General features: G+C 49.3%; 1 protein-coding gene across 1 annotated transcript in view; it reads right to left on the bottom strand.

Annotated features, from left to right (window-relative positions):
* LOC140425728 (nucleosome assembly protein 1-like 1-A) overlaps nt 1–21307 on the bottom strand; it is a 371940-nt gene that overhangs the window by 257738 nt on the left and 92895 nt on the right. The window lies entirely within an intron of this gene.

The raw sequence follows: 21307 nt of genomic DNA on the forward strand, positions 1-21307 counted from the left end.
CAGACAATACGCGGAAGCACCGGAGGAGGGACTGTACAGGGAAAGGCAAAGGCTACATGTAGAATTTGACTTGCTGACTACGGGCACTGCAGAGGCACAATGGAGGAAGGCACAGGGTGTACAGTACGAATATGGGGAGAAGGCGAGCAGGTTGCTGGCACACCAATTGAGGAAAAGGGGAGCAGCGAGGGAAATAGGGGGAGTGAGGGATGAGGAAGGAGAGATGGAGCGGGGAGCGGAGAGAGTGAATGGAGTGTTCAAGACATTTTATAAAAAATTATATGAAGCGCAACCCCCGGATGGGAGGGAGAGAATGATGGGCTTTTTGGAACGGCTGGAATTTCCCAAGGTGGAAGAGCAGGAAAGGGTGGGACTGGGAGCACAGATCGAGGTAGAAGAAGTGGTGAAAGGAATTAGGAGCATGCAGGCGGGAAAGGCCCCGGGACCGGATGGATTCCCAGTCGAATTCTATAGAAAATATGTGGACTTGCTCGCCCCGGTATTGACGAGGACCTTTAATGAGGCAAAGGAAAGGGGACAACTGCCCCCGACTATGTCTGAAGCAACGATATCGCTTCTCTTAAAGAAGGAAAAGGACCCGCTACAATGCGGGTCCTATAGACCTATTTCCCTCCTAAATGTAGATGCCAAGATCCTGGCCAAGGTAATGGCAATGAGAATAGAGGAATGTGTCCCGGGGGTGGTCCACGAGGACCAAACTGGGTTTGTGAAGGGGAGACAGCTGAACACGAATATACGGAGGCTGTTCGGGGTAATGATGATGGTCCCACCAGAGGGGGAAACGGAGATAGTAGTGGCGATGGATGCCGAGAAAGCATTTGATAGAGTGGAGTGGGATTATTTGTGGGAGGTGTTGAGGAGATTTGGTTTTGGAGAGGGATATGTTAGATGGGTGCAGCTGTTGTATAGGGCCCCGATGGCGAGCGTGGTCACGAATGGACGGGGATCTGCATATTTTCGGCTCCATAGAGGGACAAGGCAGGGATGCCCTCTGTCCCCATTATTGTTTGCACTGGCGATTGAGCCCCTGGCGATAGCGTTGAGGGGTTCCAAGAAGTGGAGGGGAGTACTTAGAGGAGGAGAAGAACACCGGGTATCTTTGTATGCGGACGATTTGCTACTATACGTGGCAGACCCGGCGGAGGGGATGCCAGAAATAATGCGGATACTTGGGGAGTTTGGGGATTTTGCAGGGTATAAATTGAACATGGGGAAAAGTGAGTTGTTTGTGGTGCATCCAGGGGAGCAGAGTAGAGAAATAGAGGACCTACCGTTGAGGAAGGTAACAAGGGACTTTTGTTACCTGGGGATCCAGATAGCCAAGAATTGGGGCACATTGCATAGGTTAAATTTAACGCGGTTGGTGGAACAAATGGAGGAGGATTTCAAGAGATGGTATATGGTATCCCTGTCACTGGCAGGGAGGGTGCAGGCGGTTAAGATGGTTGTCCTCCCAAGATTCCTCTTTGTGTTTCAGTGCCTCCCGGTGGTGATCACGAAGGCTTTTTTTAAAAGGATTGAAAAGAGCATCATGGGTTTTGTGTGGGCCGGGAAGACCCCGAGAGTGAGGAAGGGATTCTTACAGCGTAGCAGGGATAGGGGGGGGCTGGCACTACCGAGCTTAAGTGAGTATTATTGGGCCGCTAATATTTCAATGGTGAGTAAGTGGATGGGAGAGGAGGAGGGAGCGGCGTGGAAGAGATTAGAGAGGGCGTCCTGTAGGGGGACTAGCCTACAGGCTATGGTGACAGCCCCATTGCCGTTCTCACCGAGGAACTACACCACAAGCCCGGTGGTGGTGGCTACACTGAAGATTTGGGGACAGTGGAGACAGCATAGGGGAAAGACTGGAGCCTTGGGGGGGTCCCCGATAAGAAACAACCATAGGTTTGCCCCGGGGGGAATGGATGGGGGATATGGAATGTGGCAAAGAGCAGGAATAACGCAACTAAAAGATCTGTTTGTGGATGGGAAGTTCGCGAGTCTGGGAGCGCTGACCGAGAAATATGGGTTGCCCCAAGGGAATGCATTCAGGTATATGCAACTGAGGGCTTTTGCGAGGCAACAGGTGAGGGAATTCCCGCAGCTCCCGACACAAGAGGTGCAGGACAGAGTGATCTCAAAGACATGGGTGGGGGATGGTAAGGTGTCAGATATATATAGGGAAATGAGGGACGAAGGGGAGACTATGGTAGAAGAACTAAAAGGGAAATGGGAAGAAGAGCTGGGGGAGGAGATCGAGGAGGGGCTGTGGGCAGATGCCCTAAGCAGGGTAAACTCGTCGTCCTCGTGTGCCAGGCTAAGCCTGATTCAGTTTAAGGTATTACACAGGGCGCATATGACTGGAGCACGGCTCAGTAAATTTTTTGGGGTGGAGGATAGGTGTGCGAGGTGCTCGAGAAGCCCAGCGAATCATACCCATATGTTTTGGTCATGCCCGGCACTACAGGGGTTTTGGATGGGGGTGACAAAGGTGCTTTCAAAAGTCATGGGGGTCCGGGTCGAACCAAGCTGGGGGTTGGCTATATTTGGGGTTGCACAAGAGCCGGGAGTGCAGGAGGCGAGAGAGGCCGATGTTTTGGCCTTTGCGTCCCTAGTAGCCCGGCGCAGGATATTGTTAATGTGGAAAGAAGCCAAGCCCCCGGGGGTGGAGACCTGGATAAATGACATGGCAGGGTTTATAAAGCTAGAGCGGATTAAGTTCGTTCTAAGGGGGTCAGCTCAAGGGTTCACCAGGCGGTGGCAACCGTTCGTCGAATACCTCGCAGAAAGATAGATGGAATGGAAAAAAGAAGGCAGCAGCAGCAGCCCAGGATCGGGGGGGGGGGGGGGAAGGGGGGGGGGGGAGGAGGAACCAGAAGGACTCTCAGGGTTGTTAATATATACTGTATAATATGTATAGGTCGTTGCTACAGATAATTATATATTGGACTGTTAAATTATATTTTTGGAGAGTGTTACTTGTGATAAGGCAGTTGCCAATTAGGGTTAGTTTTCATTTTTGTTATTTATTATTTTTTCATTTTTTTTTGTTTATAAAATAGGTCATTGTTATCTGTGTTGTTATAATATTGTGTACAGGATGCACAATATACTGTTTTGGTTGACCAAAAATTTTCAATAAAATATTTGTAAAAAAAAAAAGAAAAAGCAAGATCTGTATATAGTTAACAGTTGATATCGATGCGTAGCCACTGTGTTAAGGAAAGTCCAGTACTGACCTTGTAAACCCCTACCACCATGCGACCCACCACCCCGCCGGGTTCTTTTTTAACAAGGGGTGAATGTGGTGGTATGTATTAGGGTAGTACGGTACCCAGTGATGCCGAGAGGCTATTAGTTGACAGACTCTGGATCCGGATTGGATCTGCCGCCTGCTGGCTCTACCCAGTAAGGCGGAGTATAAGAACCCGGGTTCTCCCAGCAGCCGCATTCTGTAACCGAGCTGCTGGGGAACAAATCTGCGTAATAAAGCCATCGATTGACTTTATCTTCTCGCCTCGTGAGTGATTGATTGTGCTACAGATGGTTAGCACTGCTGCCTCACAGCACCAGGGGCCCGGGTTCAATTACAGCCTTTGGTGGACTGTCTATGTGGCCTTTGTACGTTCTCCCCATGAATGCGTGAGTTTCCTCCGGGTGCTCCGATTTCCTCCCACAGTCCAAAGATGTGCAGGTTAGGTGGATTGACCATGCTGGATTGCCCTTTAGTGTCCAAGGGGTTAGATGGGGTTGGGGGTGGGGGGTGCGTAGGCCTAAGTAGGGTGCTCTTTCAAAGGGTCGGCGCAGACTCGATGGGCCAAATTGCATCCTTCTGCACTGTAGGGATTCCATGATTCTATGATGACAGAGAACCGTTAACACCATCAGAGAACCTGAAATAGGATTACAAACAGCAAATCGTCTAATATTTGTCTTATTTTGAGGAGTTATTATTTAATATCCATTTTCTAATATATAAATGTGGGAAAATACTGATATATTTGTTTGTTCAATAAATTCATTGAACAGCCAAAGCTTAAAATAGATTTAGTTAATGTTACTTGTTATTGAGTTATGAGAAGAAGCCACAGAATAGATTGAATAGCAGAAGAAAGTTTCTTATCCTGAGCATGCTTCACTTATCAGAGTAATTGCGAATATGAATGCCAAAATATCCCCCAGTAAGATGGATAGCGAAGAGCCAAACATGTATTGAAATGTTCTTTTGGTATCAGACTGGATGAGCTATAGGGGGCTGGATTCTCTGCTGTCGGGATTCTCCGATTTGCCGGCAGCCCGGGGGGTTTCCTGACGGTGTGGGGCTGCCCCACAATGGGAAAGCCCATTGACCAGTCGGCGAAACGGAGAATCCCGACAGCGTGCTGAACTAGAAATCTAGCGCGGCGCGACGGAGAAACCCGCCCATTATGTAGATCACTATAGTCTGAATTTTCAATGTGGCGTACGAGAGAGATTTAAAGGCCCAGAAGAGCATACAGCATCCGTTCCCACCCGTGATTGACTTTTGAACTCAATTTCCCATTGACTGGTCAATTAACTGCCTGCCAGAGTGAAATGGGGGCTGAGAGAGAGTCAATACTGCCAGCAAGAGCGGGCGACAGGAACAGGAAGGGTGCAGATGAGCGGCTTAAATGCAGCTCCCTACAGGCTGGAAGTCTCCATTTAGTGCCTCAGGGAGCTGGTTTACAGTGGGAATTTCTTTGATCCTCATTACAGATTTGAAGCGTTGCTCCATTGTGTAAGATGGGATGTGTGAAGCCCGGATCCAGTCTGCCCCCATTTTTCTGATAAGTGTCTGAGGGTCTTACTGGGCCTTCAGATCCGGCTGCCAAGGGATGGATAGAGGAGACCTCCTCATGTCACAAAGAAGGCCCGGATAGAGGTGGCAGGCCTGGCCAGTGGTCATGACATAGTACGCAGAACCTGGAGTCAATGCCGGAAAAGGTTCACTGGCCTTCTCCGCTCTAGCAGGGTGAGTACTGCATCCAGTCGGAAACTTGGGTAGATGTCTCTGTGGGTGGCAACACTTGTTGGTGCGAGGATGTGTAAAATGCAGAACGCTATAGGGCATATCATATACCTTGATAGAGCATGGCTGGCAGTGTGAGCTCCGACAATGTGATTGGCAACTATTTCTGTACCTTTTGGGATGGAGAAGCTGCAATGTGCCAGCATGTTGAGGGAGACTAATCAAAGTATTTTTTCCCTTACAGGAAAAACAGAGTCACAATTCACTGGAGCGAGGACAGACTGGTGGGTGATGACATACCTACAGATCCTCGATCAAGTGGAGGAGCAGGCTTTGAAAATGGCTTGCCAGCATGGAGCCATGTCCACAAATCATGGAGAGGTGGGGGTGTCAGATGAAACTAAGAGTCCAATGGCGAGGAAAGAGATTGGTGCGGTTTCTGAGAGATGTGGGACTGTGGTTGTAAGAATGACCCGTGAAATGCATTCATTCCTATTGCTCTTCGATTCAAAAGTATTTACTCAGCCAGATGTCAAAGCTAATGAGATTGCCCACACTCCGATTTCACAATGATGGTCGATGCTGACATTTTTGCTTCTTCGCTCAGCTGGTTCATTATCATAGTCCCAAAGTTAGTCAGTGACAAGACTATCAAATGAAATGACAGCAAGTTGACACGAGAGTAACTTTGCTAAAAGGTTACTAGGAAGCTGCATTCAATCTAAGTTGGCCCTTTGTGCCATTTTGCTGTAATAGTCAAGTACTTCCTCAGGAAACTAAGGAAATTTAGCATGTCCACATTGACTCTTACCAATTTTTACAGCTCAAGAAAGCATCCTATCTGGCTGCATCACAGCCTGGTGTGGCAATTGCTCGGCCCAAGACCATAAGAAGCTACAAAGAGTCGTGATCACAGCCCAGTCCAGCACGTGAAACCGCCTCCCATCCATTGACTCTATCTACAGCACCCACTGCCTTGGGAAAGGGGGCAGCATAATCAAAGACCCCTCCCACCCAGATTATTCTCTCTTCCAACCTCTTTCTTGGGCAGGAGATGCAAAAATCTGAGAACGCACACTAACAGATTCAAAAAAGCTTCTTCCCCGCTGTTACCAGACACCTGAATGATCCTCTTATGGACTGAACTGATCTCTTCACACATCTTCTCTGCTGAGTAGTACTACACTCCGTATGCTTCACCTGTGTTTATGTATTTACATTGTGTATTTATTTATGTCCTATGTTTCTCATGTATGGAACGATCAGCCTGGATTGTACGCAGAACAATACTTTTCACTGTACCTCGGTAACGTGACAATCAATCAAATCATTCAATCAATAAGTAGTCAAAGGATAACAACCAGGGTATGCTTGCTGAAATTTAAAATGTGCCTTTAGTCTGGTGAAATTTCCAATAATAGCCTAGAATATGAATGTGAAAAGAATATTGACACTTTGAAGTAGCATATTCATTGTGGGGGACACACAGTTAAGTACATCTTTCTAGATGTACTGTAGATAGTCAATTGCTAAGCCAAATGAAGCATAATGGCACGTGTTAAAATAAATGCACATAGAATGAATTATGGAGGACGTAAAACTGTCAAAATGTTTGCATCATTTCCCCCCTTGCAGTGATCCAGATGGTGAACTATTTTGGTGCACAAGCAGGTGTTTTGGGTAAATAATGTGTAATTTTTCTGTTTTATGGTATTAATTTTTGTCCAGAATCTTGAGAGTTCATCCAAAGGTCTGAAGATCAGCTGTGAGTGCACAATGTGTATATTGGCTCTATATTCTTTATAAACAACAAAAGGTCTCATTCTTCCAATTAATGATGTTTGAACATTCAATGGGTGATTGACAATTGTTTTTAGAATGCTTGCTAAAGTGCATGGCCAGGTTACAATTTTCATTTTTGTACTCGGTCTGCATGATGCATTTGACAGCTCTGACTTTGAGAAGTTATCAGGCATTTCCCAATAGTGTTGCCAATTTATTGAGAACCAATATTTTACTGTTAAACATTACAGTTGACTCTGGGAGCCAAGGGCAGGGAAAATGAAGCTTGATTGCTGTGGGCTGTACAGGCAAATTTATTTCTCTTCAATGCTATGAAAAAATAAATACAATCTGAAACATGCAAAAATTTGAAGTTTTTTCATGGAACCTATTTAAATGCCATGTGGTTCTTTTTTGGTTTTCAATTTTGCTTGCTCCTACGGTTACTTGTCAGGCCAGTGAAGGTAAGTCCTATTCATAAAATCAAACATGGATGGTATTGAGTATGTACATTTCTAGAACTGTCCTTTGTTTAACAATGGCATCAACAAAGTGGCCGCCAAAGTCCACCTGTATTTTCAATTTCTGCCTCAAGTGTCTGTAAAGTTCTTGATTGAATACCCATAGGTGGGAGCTCCCCTTGAATGGAAATATCAAGACAAATTCCATCTGTAGATTTATGTCTTCTATTGTTTTGGTATACCTGAAAATCACAATGTATAGATGCCTAGATCTACCATCTCCGAGATTGACATTCAACAAAAGAGAGTAGCAGAAACCATCTAATCACAAGTAGGTGTGAATGGCCATCATCTATCTCCAATTGTGCAGCAATGGCTTCAGATTTCCAAGCCATTCTGGGTGGACAATAGCAGTTGATCATGTGACCAAAACTGACTTCAGATCACAAATTATTTTATTCCTAGAATCACAGAGAAACTGATCAGTCTACACAGAACACCAGCAGCAGAAAAAGGCAAGAGGCCCCTCGTCTTTTTAAGCCTGAGACTGCTATATCTTAAAAGGTTACCAGACTAGTTTCTATTCCAAGTTCACCTGTGCAGAAACTTGACCTTCTGGTAAGAAAACCACAGCTAACCAACTTCAAGACCTGCTGAGAAGTCCATTTCTTCGAGGAAATCCTCGAATAACTCTGACATATGATTGGCTATTTTAATTACCTAGACTAACACTTCGGGAGTGAAAACATCTTCTTGAATGGCCTGCAACGACTAAAAAAAAGATGTGCCAAATTCAAGAGTTGGGAAATGCACACACCTTCTTCTCCAAAAACACACTGATCACAGACAGTAAGGGAAAGGGAACAGGGTTTTTAGTTTACTCCCATTGCTGTCCATAACATATTCTTCAGTCCCTTTGTTAAGCAATGATAAACAGCGTTGGTTATGTTTCTGGCTGTGCATGATGCATCAGCATCCAACAGTAATTAGGCAGCTGGAAGCAGGAATCGGATGGTCAGATGAGGCAAATTGTAGTTCAGGCCTGCCAGAAATGTGCCATGTTTATATCCTAACTCAATCGACCAGGAACTTCATTTTAATCTGTATCCATGAGGTCTTTCAGGCTTGCTCTTTCCTGCAGCCCCGCAATGCAGGAGAACCTGTTTTAACTGAGTGTCCATAGTTGCCTAGCAATGGTTGCCTTCCTGGACGTCATTGAATGCATGTAGTAATGCTGTATCAATATAAGTGTATTTTAGTCCTGTCTTTTTATGTTCACGTTAATGTTCTCAGGGGCTTGGTGCCAAACGTTGCAAATTATTCATTTTTCCTCTAACCTAACTAGCATCAACGAGATGCAAAATAGAAACTTCCCATCTGATGTATCTGGATGGAGGGGAGGAACACCAGGCAAATCAGGATGCTTGCAAAGACGTTTCGATTTTCTTTTGTTTGCTATTTGTTGTCTGGAGGATTCAGGGTGAAAATGGGGCAGGGAGGCTGAATCAATCGGTCATCAGTCAAAAACTCTGTTGTTGTAATTCTTTGCCGAGGTGTTGCTGCTTCTTTTATCATGGGGCAATTGAGCGTGGCCAATCCACCTATCCTGCACATCTTTGGGTTGTGGGGGTGAGACCCATGCAGACACAGGGAGAATGTGCAAAAGCCACACCAACAGTGACCCGGGGCCGGGATCGAACCCAGCTCCTCACCACCACGAGGCATCAGTGCTAACCACTGCACCGCCAGGTGCTTGTTCCTGCTTGATGCAAGGTGCATTTAAATGGCATACTGATGTTCAACTGTGAAATTACCTCATACTGTCTATATCATGGGCGCGATTCTCCACTCCCACGACGGTTGGGAGAATCGCCTGGGCCGCCAAAATTTCCCGGGACGCCGGTCCGACGCCCTCCCACGATTCTCCCGAGCGGCGGGAACGGCCCGGTCGAGTTTCGCGGGCCGCAGGCCGGAGAATCGCCGGAGACACCGCAAATGGCGATTCTCCGGCACCCCCGCTATTCTGAGGCCCGGATGGGCCGTGCGTCCAGGCCAAAACGGCGGGTTCCCACCGGCGCCGTCTACACCTGGTCGCTGCAGTCGTGAGCGGTGCGTGAAGGCTGGGGGGGGGGGGGACCTGCGGGGGGGGGGGGGGGGGGGGGAGGGGGGGGGGCGGGGGCGGGGGGGGGGCGAGGGGGGATCCTGCACCGGGCTTTACCTGAAATGTGGGGTGGCCCGCGATCGGTGCCCACCGATCGATGGGACATCCTCTCTGAAGGAGGACCTCCTTCCTTCCGCAGCCCCGCAAGATCCGTCCGCCATCTTCTTGCGGGGCGGACTTAGAGAGGACGGCAACCGCGCATGCGTGGATGACGCCCGTTTTGCGGCGCCGGCCGCGTCATCTATGCACTTTTACACGGGCGACAAGGCCTGGCGCGTGTAGATGATGCGGCCCCGATCCTGGCCCATTGTCAGGGCCTGTATCGGTCGGGACCGGGGCCGTTCCGCGCCGTCGTGAACCTCAACGGCGTTCACGACGGCGCGGCCACTTCGGCGTGGGAGTGGAGAATCGCGCCCCATATGTCTACAAATCCTTGCCTCTATTAAAGAGGGCTTGCTGTTCGTGAGGCAAAGTTAGAAGGAGTACTTTTAAAGACCACTTTATTGAGACACTGTACTCGATCCAATTTTTTTTAAGGGACTTTGCTAATGGCTTCAGAACTGCTACTGATCAAGTGAAGACATTTTTTTAACCTACGATCATAAAGCACAAGGCACAATAGTGTTTCCGTAAGGGATTATCCTGCCTGTGTGATGTAGAGGAAGAAGAGACAGAATTAAGAAGGGCAGGAAGAGCTTGCTAGTGTGTGCAGCTTCCACAAGATAAGGTCCAATGGAAAAATCTGTCCTGCTATTATGGCAACCATGTCAACTTATTAATTTGTGATATCCAACTCTTTTCCACACCAACCAGAGCTCTTGTTTGAAAAGCACCCTGCTGTTCCTTCTGGAAGTCAATTCCCGACCTTGTTCTGTTCAATCCGCACCTTCATACAAGTTTGGTTGTGAATGGTGGAACATTTGCAGGAGGAGGAAGGGTATGTTGAGGTATGGTAGTGTGACCTCTTTATAGGTGTGCCCTTGCATTACGTGTGACTGGCTCAGGGCCTATCATGCAGGAGCGTGCAACCGCTGACCAATGAAGGATCCGCGCAGGCCTTTGGGAAAGGGGTTTTTGCCAGAGCGAACCGGGCAGCCAGAGTGTTAACACTTATATTAGAGATTCTGGGCACAATTCAGTGACCTCATTGTGCCCGACTTGGTGTCAGGACGATTCTGTTGAATCTTGCGAGTGGCCTGCATTGAGAATTGCAAAGCTCAAAACGTCTCATAATATTCAACGCAATCTCGCTGCCTGACGCGACCTGGATCTTGCTCGCACTGGACGAAATGCAGCCGTTTGGTATTGGTTCACAAAGTCGTGAACCAGTCGTGATGGCAACTCGGGGGTGTCTCGCTGGGGAGATGCGGCTCCCAGCTTGTCGGACAATGGGCAGGCTGGGACCCTGGCACTCCCCATGGCACCTGGCCACTGCCAACCTGACATCTTGGCACCGCTAGTGTGCCAGCTGGCAATGCCCAGGTGCCCATGCCAGGTTGCCCATGTCAAGGATCAGGCCCGGGGAGGGGCCTGGGGAGGGGTGACTGGGGGCTCGAGGACCCCGGAAAAGGTCAACAGTAAGGTGTGCAGTTCAAGCAGGCCTCACAAAGAGATTCTGAGTTGTGTATTGTTTAACAGTGAATGTTTTAACTACTCATAACCACGTATACAGTATAATGCCTAAGCCAAGAGCTGTCTCCATGCTTGCCTCTACACATGTCTCTGCTCAGTACAAGACTGCCCTCTCGACTTGGATCACATCTTCCTTTGCATTACAGTGTGGGCAATACTGTACCTCGGCCCATGTTAACCCTTTCTATGCCAGAACCTTACACAACAAGTTCCGCAGCATTATATTTGTGTAGCGATTCCTAGCAGTCCGTGGGCCACGCAGAATCAATAAGTCTAAAACTCCGCCAGTGCAAAAACTTTCAGTTCCACAAAACAGATACTTTCAACATTCGGATGTAATGTTGAAACTTGATTGTTCTCAAGTTATTTGAGCAGCCAGTATGACGATGTTTACAGAAAAAAAATTTGCTTGCATTTATATAGCGCCTTTCATGGCCACAGGCTGTCCCAAAGCACTTTACAGCTAATGAAGTACTCCTGGAATACAGCCATTGTTGTAATATAAGAAACATTACAACACTACATTGTATTGCAAGAAGCATTGCTTCATTATTATTGAATGCACTGCTCAATTGATTCAGCTGATCCTTTGTAAATATTATTTACAAACAAATAAACTTATTAAACACGAATATCAAAGCCCCATGAGAGAAGTTCTTCAAAGACAATGCAGTGCTTAGATCCATTTTGAGGGAGCAGGGCATTATTTTATCTCTGCAACAGTATCAAAGTAAAACAATTGCTTCTTGACCTTAGTTGCATGTCTATTGCACAATGAAATTGTCTAATTGGAACACAGATAGAATCTAAGTTCACACAGACAGCCCAGCGTTTTGTTTAGCTTCATGCCACATATGATGAATGCACACACTTTGTGATCATGTAACAGAATCCAATATACCATAAAGCCACCCATAAAGGAAGAGCCTAAAGAAATTTGCACACAACTGGTAAACACACCGACTCCACCCTGTCTATAAATTGACCTCATACCACCACAGGCTTGAATTTTGGAATGCTTCAGAAAATCTCTGCCCTGTCCTGTCAGGACTCGCCCCTCCTAATCTTCCATGTCCATATAAATCCAAGTTCACTAACCTTCCCTTGTATATTTTGGCTGCAGCTCCAAATTGAGCTCATTACTTCCATCTCCTTCATTTACTGTCAGATTCTTTCAGCCCTTTCTCTATTCTCACACCCACTTCCTGTCATCTTTCATTCCTCTCTTCTCAGGCACTTTGATTTCCCCAGTTCATACCCCCAACTCATCACTAGTCCTCTGCCTTTCTATCCTCCCTGTTGCTGTCCCAGGATTGAAGTCCCTTTGTGCACTCAGTCGGAATTGTTTAAAGGGAACACAGAAGGATCTATCACTACTTCTTCATGAGCTCTTAATGCTTCATCATTATGTCTCTTTCTGAGCTGCTTTCCCACGGTGCTTGAACAGGGCTGATTTTGCCAACCTTCCTCTGTCCCACTCGCTCCAACTATCGTTGCTCCTTTGAACTCTGCTGGCAGGTCAACATTCATCACTTCTCTCTGTATTCCCCACCAGAATAGCCTTTCACTCTTGATGGTGATGTCCTGGCTTTTACTGAAACCTGGCTGTTTGTGTGCTTGCCTCTTTCTGATGTCTCCCTTCTAGGCTATGCTTTCCCCTGGCTGTTTTGTCAAACTGCAATAGCTTAGATCATCCAATCACACCTTAGATTTCCCTTCCACAATCTTCTGGAATGTTTTCCTCCATTAAGCATCTCTATCTCTTGGATTTCCTTCGACGCCATCCTTGTCTAGATGCCCCTCCACCCACCTCCACCACAAAACTCTACTTTTTTCCAAGATATCCTGCTCTTTTCCTCCCTTGCCCTCATCACTCAGTGACTTCTCATCCTCTGTGACCTCAATTTCCATCTCGGTTTCTCTTCTCCATTCACATTTGAATTCATCACTCTCCTGTCCTTCCTAAAATTCCCCTCTCAATGATGTCTTTTACCCTCATTCACTTTAACCGCCTGATCTCAAGAACCCTTTCCTCCCACAGTCCAAATCACAAGGTTATCTCATAACACCTTCTGACCTTCACGACCCACACCCTTTTAACCTCTTCCAATCTCATGAAGCTCTTCACCTGTCTCAGAAAAATACATAAATCCCAACTGACTTAAAACCATACTTTCACAATTGGCCCTTCATTAGTCACCTCTGCAGCAACTGATTTGTTCATCCACTTCTTCACCTGAACCTTTGGTGATACGAAAATCTTCACTATCTCCCATCCCAATCACTCCCCCTGTTTTGGTCCTCACCATCGCTTCTTCAAGTCTAAAGGGCTTATTTTTGAATGCACCTGGTGCTTAATTGGCTTAGCCAGATCAGACTGCAGACCAACGAGTTTGATTGAGTGTCTATCTCCTCAGATTATACTGTTCACTGCTATTGGACTATCCTGGAGACCAGAAATAACGTTCCAACTACAAGTGACTTTCTTAAACTCTTCTCCCCCCTACCCGTCTCCACCATCCCTTAATGAAAAGTCTGAGGAGCGCATGGACTTCTTTGTCACAAGATACAGACTATATAATAATATTTATCATTGTCACAAGTAGGTTTACATTAACACTACAATGAAGTTACTGTGAAAACCCCCTAGTCGCTACATTTCGGTGCCTGTTTGGGTACACAGAGGGAGAATTCAGAATGTCCAATTCACCTAACATCTCATCTTTCAGGACTTGTGAGAGGAAACCGGAGCACCCGGAGGAACCCCACGCAGACACGGGGAGAACGTGCAGACTCCGCACAGACAGTGACCCAAGCCGGGAATCGAACCTGGCACTGTGAAGAAACAGTGCTAACCACTGTGCTACCGTGATGCCCTAGCTTCGCTACTTCTGTTGTTTTCTTCTTCCCCCTGCCCACCAAGCCAAACCTCCTGGCCAAAGACTATTGTGCCATCATCCTTAATGCTTCTCTCTCTCTCTCTCAAACTTCTCTCTCACCTTCCAATGGCCCATGCAAGATCACTGGTCCATGAGACCGATTTCTTGTTTTCTTAATCCTATTATCACTTGTAGAGTCTTACAGAAACTCATGCTAATTGAAAGCTTTTAGCTAGTTTGAGTTTCTCTGAGGGCTTGATGGAGGCCTCCAACTTTTAATAGGAAAAGGTAATTGATCCTAGAGACGCACTTCCATCAGTGGAGCAGAAGCTGAAAAAAGAGAAATTTTGCCAGGACTTTGGAGGGAATAGTGTGGCATTGCACCAATATTGTAACTGGCATGGTGCCACTATACCACTCTTACTGCACGTTTATGGCAGGCATGTTGAATTGCTCTTGCCGGTGTGATGAGCCCCATGTTTGTAATTTGGGTATGGTCAGATGAGGGTTCCCCTCTGCTGAGTTGTCAGAACAGTGGGACCACAGGACTTTCGATGACCTTTCGATGTTCCCCACAGTGCATTTCTCTTGAGAGTTTTGTATCGACCATCAAAGGCAGACGAGCGAGTGTACAAGAGGTTAAACTTCGCAAATCAGTAGAAAACATTAGGTTAGCTATTCATTTAAGAAACCCCGGGGAATAAACATAGGCATTTTTTAAAAATCTCCTCTCGCAGTGCTTTTTTTAATGGAATTTTGGAAAAACATAAGACAGAACATTGGGAGATAAAGTAGCAAAAGATAACAATTTGAAACTTGACAAAATACAGGTACAAATGCAACTTTTAGTGTGGATTATTACATCAAACTTAAAGCAAATTTGCTCAACATTGCTAACTCAGCACAAATACAGGATGTCATGCTACACTAATCTTTACTATAAACCCATGTGTGCAACCAAATGCAACAAAGCTAATTAAACACACATGCAACAACTTAATAAAAGGGTCAAAAGTTAAGCAGTGCAACAATTTCCATTTGTTGCTCTACTTTTCATTTACTGTTAGATATTAACAGATATTAACCAACTGCTGTATATTGCCAGCAGTTTTTTTTTAAGAGAACATAAAGTTGGAAGGCTGTTAATTTATCTCCATTCAATTCCTTCTTCATCACTTTTACTTCCCACATTGTTGACTTCTTGTTTGGTCATTATAGAACAGCGATGAATATGTAATGCCACGTCCCTTGGAGCAAATCATCTCGGCACATTTTGGCTTGATTCCTGTGTCCAGATGATCCCCGTAATCATTGCATTGATGAATGGATATTTAGATGTGGACAACAGCAGTGCAGCAAAGTTTATACTGAGTAGTGTTCTTCAGAGTTGAGTAATATAGAAAATAGTGGGCATGGGGGAGTGTTCAAAAGGCAAGGGGTCTCACTGAAGAGGTTCAAATTGTGCAATGAATCTTGAGCAGTTTACAACTATCATCTAAACTCAGGACTGAAATTACTACTTGAAAATTAAACTCTTGGTGTCTGCTGTTTTTTTAAAAACTTTACTGCCAAGTTCCCTGGGCTGATTTTATCTTGCCAACAGCAGAGTCAAAGGTATCGGTTGACAGATAGCAATGTTGGTGTTCAGTGATGTCCACTGAGGGATTAGAAATTGTGACATACTCACTGACGTTTGTGAAAATAATGAATTTGAAACAACAGCCCCCAAATCCCCGGGGGGACCATTGCACTGCCAGATGTGCAGCGACGAAAGACTTCCAGCCACCAGATGTGCAAGTGGTGAGGGATTTCCAGCCGCCAGTCTGGGCCGCCAGATGTGCGGCTGTGTGGGACCTCCAGCTGCCACCTTGGCCCAGCACGGAATTCTTCTCAAATCCTAGAGGTGGAGATATTTACAGGAAGGATGTGCCCACCTGCCCCAATTTTGGTGCGGCCTGGAAGTCTGCCCTGCTGAGTGTGGGATTGAGGGATGAGGGGAGAAATATTGATACACTTCCTTGGTGCTAGAGTATGAGCAGTTCTAGGGTTTCAGACAATTCCTGGCAATATCTTTGCCATTGTTTTTTCTTCATGTCAAATCAACTGCTGTATAATTAATTGAACGACCATTAAGCCCACAGTTCAACAACAGCAACTTTTATTTGCATACCACCTGTGGTAAACCATCTCAAGGTGCTATATAGTACGTTTCCTGTATCATGTAAGTGGCTCTTACATTGATCGCAGCAAAGATGCAATTGGTGGGATTTCTAACAGAAAGGTTATCCGGACAATTCTTTCAATTATACCAGAGCAGAAAACAGACCATCTCGACAAATTCCCTTTCCCACCCATTGAACATTTGGATGGTGGTCAGGAAGAGGCACAGACTCTGTGACAAAGGGATTCATACCGAAAATCCATCATGTTTCCCCTGGGATTTTTTTGGTATCAAAAAGCAAATATACTTCCGAGCTAAGAAAAAAGTAATGTAATATAACACGCAGTTTCAAAATTGTTTCGGGCCAGGGGTGGGGTGGTGCAATGGGTCTCCTGGGAGGTTGTGTGTGTGTGGGGTGGACCGGGAGAGTGGGGGCTGGGCGCTGTCAGTCTGGGGGTTGGACTGGGGGGGAGGGACTGCAGGGGTCAGACTGGAGAGGCTGGATCAGTCTGGGAGATCCAGCTGGTGGCGGAGGGGAGTGGAGTTGGGGGGAGACCAGGAGTGGGAGTGGTGTGATGGGTTGTATTTGTGGCAGGTGTCCTGTACAAGGCTGGGTCTGGTTTTTTTTAATAGTTACTCTGGAGTTAGAAGTGATTTTTGTTTCCTCTGACCCTTTCAAAGTAACTATCAGGGTAACACTGACAGGACCATCTGAAGTTAGTGATTTAAATTACTTCTGTTGGACGGTTCCCAGTGCATCATTGGCGGACCCTCGAAAGGCAACACTGGGGAACCAGGTGGTTTATCATGGGCTGAATTCTCCGTTTGCCAATGCTGAGATTGGATAAAAATAGGTTCTGATGGCAAAATCGTGGCTGGCGCCGATTTGGTGCCACTTTGCGATTCTCCAACACCTCGACAGCGGCTCCAATGCATTCCGGAATGCATGGACAGTAGACACAGTTTGCATATCATTAGTAACCCGGTATTTTCCGGGGCCTCCGCCTCGCACCCCATCCTCTGCCGAATTATCCCCCCCCGCCATTACCCCCCTCACCTGCCCACCAGTGGCCCACCCAAGGCAACACCCACAGTGGTTCCTAAAGGGCAGCACGGTAGCATTGTGGATAGCACAATTGCTTCACAGCTCCAGGGTCCCAGGTTTGATTCCCGCTTGGGTCACTGTCTGTGCGGAGTCTGCACATCCTCCCCGTGTGTGCGTGGGTTTCCTCCGGGTGCTCCGGTTTCCCCCCACAGTCCAGAGATGTGCAGGTTAGGTGGATTGGCCATGATAAATTGCCCTTAGTGTCCAAAATTGCCCTTAATGTTGGGTGGGGTTACTGGGTTAAGGGGATAGGGTGGAGGTGTTGACCTTGGGTAGGGTGCTCTTTCCAAGAGCCGGTGCAGACTCAATGGGCCGAATGGCCTCCTTCTGCACTGTAAATGCTATGATAAAAGGGCCGCGGTGCATATCGCTGGTGAGGACAGTGCCAGCCAACAGTACCCCTGGTATCAGGGATGGGCGCGAGGGCCAGAGGCCCCACAGTGCCAGTCCCCGACGGTGCCAGGGATGCAGGGATGGGGGGGGGGGGGCTGGATCATTCGGGGGCAGAGCCCACAGTGCCAACATGTTGCCCGGTGGACCTGGTTGGGCACGGGGGGCACACACCATGCAAACATGTCGGCATTTCACCCCCTGCAGACAATGGATATTGGAATTCAAGCAGCAATGGTGGCCTTCCTGCTAGTTGCCGCAGCCCTAGGGGATGCCCTGTGGCTGTAGGAGCTGGAGCTGCTTGAGAAGGAGGAGCATGCCACAAAGGGACAGCTGGCAGCCGTCCAGGTTGGAGAGCCGACCGCCCAACAGGCCGAGGAGAGGTAGGTGCCAAGGAGGCGCCGCATGATGCCTCGTGTGTACCGGCACCACCTGTCATTCGAGGACCTGCCGGACCGGGCATGCCGTTGAAGACTCTGGCTGAGCAGAGAGACAGTGCGACATGTCTGCCAGATAATGGCATACCTGGCACCGCGGGGGTATGGCGGAAGGACACACGCTCTCGGTGGCCATCAAGGTAACGTGCGCCCTGAAATTTTCACGATGGGGTCCTTCCAGATGCCAAGTGGGGACCTGTCTGGGATCTCACAGACCTCGGTGCATCCTTGCTGTCACGGAGACCCTGTATGCCCAGGCAGCTGAATACATCCACTTCAATGTGGACCGAGCCCACCGGGATGCCCGGGCAGCAGGCTTCACCACCTTTGCCAGAATGCCCTGATCCAGGGGGTGATCGACGGGCTGCATGTCCCCCTACTGTCACCTGCTGTCCACCAACCAAAAGGGGTTCCACTTGATGTACATCATACATGTCTGTGACTGGTACCTGGGCAATGTGCATGACGCCTTCATCCTAGCACACTCAACTATTCCTGACATGTTTGAGATGACCTCCCTGGCTGGGGGTTGGCTCCTGGGTGACAGGGGTTATCCACTGTGGTCATGGCTGACGACGCCTATCCGGAGGCCACAGACTGACGCAGAGACCCTCTACAACGAAGCCCATGCAACGACCGGGTGCATGATCTTGCGGTGCTTTGATCTTCTGAAGGTGCAGTCCAGGTGCCTGGACGGCTCTGGCGGTGCTCTCCAGTATGTTGCTGAGAGGGTCACCCGCATTGTGGCTACCTGCCGCCTCCTCCACAACATCACACAGCAGAGGGGCGATGTGTTGGAGGAGGTGGAGGAATGCCAGGGCCTGTCCGTCGAGGATAATGCAGGGGAGGGGGAGGGTGGGCAGGACATGGGGCCCAGGCAGGCATGGGAGGCCCTAAGACATATGCGCCAGGGCCAACGTGTACAGGATGCACTGATGGCATCCGAATGGAGGGGGGGAATGGCCAGGGGCATGGATACCGCATCTCAAACCCTCACCCCCTCGAGGAGGATGTGGAAGAGGGCTAGGATGGGCAGTACATGGGGCCCGGGCAGGCACAGGAGGCCGCACAACATGTGCACCTGGGCCGGTGTGCTCGGGATACTGATCGTCTCCAGGTTCACCAACTAGGGGCCTGGCCAGCAGCACAGACATCCCACAGCATCCTCCCCCCCGCCCCACTAGCCAGCCAGCCTTACGGTCCTAACATTATGCCTACGTAGATCCCCAGGTGGTACATCAGGAGTGGAGGCGGCCTGCTACGGTTCCTACCCCAATGACCTGGGTCCCCTTTGGCAGCCTTCTTCACGGGTGACTGGGCCTGGATGGACCTGGCTACTGCTCGGGGTCCCAGGTGGCGTGGTGCCCCCGGCTTTACCTGCAGATACGGACGGCGAATGGCCGGGTCAGGAGGGAGGAGTGTCCGAACCACTTTGGTGTTCCGGCACATCCTGCGGGAGTCACTGGCACATGCCCCATCACCTCTTCCTCGCTCCAGGTGCCCGATGGCCCCCGGGCTACTCTATGGGACAGGGTTGCAAGGGGAGCTCTCCGCTAAGGCTCCCCCGCTACCTGGCACTTCAAGTCCTGGTGGCCCGCTTGGGTATCGACCAGGGTCTGCACGCTCGTGGCCACCACCTTCTGGGTTTCTGACACATCAGCCAGTGACTGCGCCATCTCCCTCTGGGACTGGACCACCTCCCTCTGTGTCTGCGCCCCTTTGGCCAGCGCCTGGGCAATGCTGCCGACGTTCCCAGCCATGGCCTGCTGTGACTCGGCCATGCTCAGGAGCGTCGCTGCGATTTCTAGTTGGCCCTGGGACATGGTGGGCTGTGAGGCGGCAACTCTGTCCTCAGCTCCGGCCAGTACCTACACAGAATGCCCCAGGCCTTGGAGATGCTGATCCATTGCCTAAACCGGCGCCCCAATGCCTCCACTCTGGATGCCACCCATGTTGCGTTGGCTTGGGTGGCACGTATTGTCGGTACCACTTCCTGCTGCTGTACGCGGTTGGACTCCTCCAACTGCACCTTCAGATACTGGATACACGCCGACAACCCCTCATGCAGGCCCCAGGCTCTGCGACTGCATCTCCATTATAAATGGGACTGTTTGTTCCAGAAGCTCAAGACCCATCTGGACAGCAGCTAGGCCCTGGGGTCAGCCTGCCCTCTGACTGTTCGCCCCCTCTGGTGTTCCTACCTCCACCGGGTCAACTGTGCACCAGAGAGTGTCCCAGGAGGCTCTTCACTAAAGTGCCCGACCGAGGTGAGTGTCTCCGGGATGGTGGAGGGTGTTGGGAGACAGCTGTGACGGAAAATCGCAGTCATCTTCCGACCTGAGCTCCGGGATGTCCTGAGTCTCGGGCAGAGGGCTTGTGTCCGAGCTGCTATCCCCGTCACTGCTCGGCTCACGGGGGGGGGCCTCGGCTGGGAGCGAGGACGCCATCCCCATCCCCAGCAGGTCTTGTAAGGCACAAGATAGGCCGCATGATTAGACCACGGGCCGGGGGGGGGGGGGGAGTGGGAATGGGCGTGTGGGTGGGGGTAAGGTGGGGGAGGGGGGGTGGTGTAGGGATATGTGTTGTGGGGGTGAGCGTGGTGGAGGGGGTTGGGGGCGAGTTGGTACATGTGCCACAGGGAACCGCACCTCAGCAGGGTCTCATTTCCTTGCCCATGGGCAAGCTCCATATCGCAATCTTCCGATCCGCTGAGCCGCTGAGCATATCTAGGGTCAACCATTGTGAGGGGCCGCAGATCTGGGGTATCCCCTCCAGTCTTTTCCCGCTCTCGGTGGTTGTGCTCGGCCTTGTCCTTGGGGCAGAGTACAGAAAACGACAGTGTTGGATAGTCCGACGCATGCAGCCCAGGGAGTGGGTAGCTGGTGGCCTCAGTGGCCAGGGCACCTGGCCATGGCAGCCGGTATGGGTGTTAGCATGTGGTGCAGGGTGGAGGTTCAGACACCCTCTGGGTTGGAGAGGAGGTGTCGGGTCACGGGTGTGTGGGTCGCAGATTAGTGTCAGGATCACAGTGTTGCCGACTCATCCTGGCTGCCCTGAGGAGGTTGTGGTTTCTTCTGGTACTGCTGGCCCGTCCGGACGTGTTGGCTATGGCGCTCACGGCCTCTGCCACCTGCGCCCAGGCACGGCGAACGGAGGTGGCTGGCAGCCTCCTTCTTGGACCGGGGTACAGGGTCATCCGCCACTCCTCCACTGCATCCAAGAGGTCTCCTGCTCAGCATCAGTAAACCTCGGGGTTGCTATCTTCGCTGCCATCTTGTTGGCTCGGATGGTGTGTGTGGGGACTGT

Source organism: Scyliorhinus torazame, chromosome 1 (genome assembly GCF_047496885.1).
Source record: "Scyliorhinus torazame isolate Kashiwa2021f chromosome 1, sScyTor2.1, whole genome shotgun sequence".
NCBI lineage: Eukaryota > Metazoa > Chordata > Chondrichthyes > Carcharhiniformes > Scyliorhinidae > Scyliorhinus > Scyliorhinus torazame.